We start from the raw sequence: 2,826 nt of genomic DNA on the forward strand, positions 1-2,826 counted from the left end.
CAACTCCCTCAGAGACCCAAGAAGGAAATAATATTAGCTAACAAAAATAAAAACAGAAAGTGCATGCAAGCAACTTCCAAAAAAATTTGTGAGTTGACAGAAACAGCCAGCTGCCTGGACAGTCACCTGAGGTTTCTCCACAGTGTTGGGGCATCATCTTCAGCCTATAGGCTTAGCATATCTGACAGACTCATTTGTGAAGTAGGATGTACACAAGGGCAACAGTTCAACCTCACATTGGGTGAGAGCAGTCCATGTACCAGAAAGACCTGAATTCCACTAGTGTCATGTCATGATTCAGGATTTTAAATTCTGGAAATTGTTGTTGATTTTTTAATTCAGCTGTCCATTCTTCTTGGCTGTGTATATATGGCTTCATCTTAGCATCCCGTTCTTCTCCACATCCCTCTGTCAAATGCCAGTTTACTATTGCAAGGCGTGAGCTTAGTTACTCTTCAAGAATAACTGTTTCAGCTGCTGTTCCATTGCACATCAGAAGCCATCGGCCCACTGCCTGTTCAGGTGCCTTCGAAGAAAAGGGCACTGTACCTTTTCCGAATTGCAAAGGCCACTTCAGGGATGGTGCCATATTGTCCTGGCCTCAGAAGATGCCTTTTGATAAAGCCATAACCACACTTGTTTTGGCAAGAATCAGTAGTCCTTTGTTTCATGTTCTGTCTGTCCATTTTGTCAGCAGTTGATTCAAGGATACTTTGTTGTCCAGTGGCTAACTTTTGCCACAATGAAAATTAACTCCATATGCAGTTTCTTCAATGCCCATATTTTCTCTGAAGTAGATTGGTACTGCCAGGAGCCGACATGTCTCATAATCATAACAAAAAAGAAAAATTTTCTAAGTTATTAAAACATTTTAAATGCCATATTCTGTAGATCTCTGAAGGGTTTGAAGATGACCTGTCTAAAATATATCTGCTCAATTTTTAAAACATATCTAATATGACTACAACTTCTATTGTAATGTCTAACTACTAACTTTCATTTCTTTATATCCTAATAGTTGGTAATAATAACATTCAAGGATCAGAAAATTGCATTGTTAAATGAACGGTATAAGTACAATTAGAAATGTACATATAGCATTTTCTAACAATATCAATTTCAATATATATAATTTTTATACAATATAAAACAATCCAATCCAATGTAAAGTATTTAAAACTAGTAATTGTCTTTTTCTTCTTCTTTCTTTCTCTTTTTTTTTTTTTAAACAAGAACCTTAAATCTAATCTCCTTTGCTTAGCCTTTTTCCTAACCCTTGACAACAACTTGTAACCAACTCCCCTAAACAATGAAAATTATCCCAGACCCAAAACCCATTAAAAAGACCAAAAAACCACCCGCCCCACACCACCTCTTTGGGAATGTGGGCGTCGTATTCTTAAAATTGCTTCCTGCTGGGTATGGGCGAAGTTATCTTTATCCTGAAAGAAAAATTTTAGGTTAATTGTCAAATTCTAGGAAAGGTAACCATATCTTTCATTATCCAGTCTGTGTATAATGCCAAAGTTCAGGGTTTATCTCAAATCTTTATTCAAGTAGTCTTTGAGACTGGATCATCTCAGCTAGTCATCTCAAAATTGCTATGAGCACCTTGTAGTTCAAAGCTGATCTGTAGATGATGTTTGTCAGCTTAATGATGTTATTATTGTCCACGTGGAATTGTTGTTGTTGTGGGGCCCCAACTTCTTCCTGGAGACTTCAGTTGATGTTAGGCCTGGCCGTGATTTCCTGCAGAAAACTGATAAGAGACTCGAACACAAAGACATATATATGCAGCTAATTGAAGCCTTTTGTCTAGAATTAATTAATACTCTATATGACCATTCATATCTTAACAAAGGTTAAAATGTATATATATCTATATATCTATATATTAATCTTGTAAATTTTGATATAAAATTTATACTTTAAGAAAAGTTTTAAAGAATCAGAATAGAATCAAAGAGTTGAGATTAGTAATATAATAGTCCCTTAGTTAATTTGGCTTTTCTCCTGTCCCATAGCAGAAGATGGCTCTTTTATTCTGGCATGATACAGGGGGTTTGCATTTTCCTTTTAACAACATGCTTGAGTTTAAAGAAGGAGAGAGCCATTCTCCAACTCTAAAGTCAGCTTTAAATTTTAATTGAACTGGGACTATTAGAAGACCAATAGTGTTAAATTTTTAGAGAAAAGCAGAAACAAACATTTAGGAAGACATAAAATTTTTTAAATAATATATACCCATACGCCGTTTCACTCTGTTTCCTGGGATAGATGATTTGTCCCTTTTCTCAGTTGTCTCATTTGTCCAGTGTTCTTCAGATTCCTTAACCTTCATTCTCCTAAAAGACAAAAACAAAAACCTTTCCCCAAGACTAATTTTGGGGATGTTCCCTTTTGGCAAGTTATTATCTGATTAAATGAAAAGACATGTGTTACTGGTATAAGTTAGTTTAAATTGGATGTTCATGCTTGTTGAAGAACTATCACCTCCTCTAATTAAGAGGTTTCTCTTGTTCAAATCGAACCTTTATCAATTTTGATGGCACCCACAGTTTATCTTCTCCTGTAGAAACAAAAGCAAAACCTCGTCCCCAACGTAACACATACCCTGGTTTCCATTCTGAGGTCAGCACATCCTTAAAGTATATAGGCTGATTTAATTCTGTAGTTTTTTCTATTATCCAATGTCTCTCTGCAGCTGTTGTTCCTTTTTCATTGGCATTAAGAAAATTCAAAGTTAATAGAGCATTATGCAGTCTGTTTCTGGGGGTTTTTGTTACCCCTTTTTGTTTATTTAGCATATCCTTTAGAGTTCTGTTT

The sequence above is a fragment of the Peromyscus californicus genome, unplaced genomic scaffold (assembly GCF_007827085.1).
Source record: "Peromyscus californicus insignis strain IS unplaced genomic scaffold, ASM782708v3 Scaffold_4__1_contigs__length_199733344, whole genome shotgun sequence".
Lineage (NCBI taxonomy): Eukaryota > Metazoa > Chordata > Mammalia > Rodentia > Cricetidae > Peromyscus > Peromyscus californicus.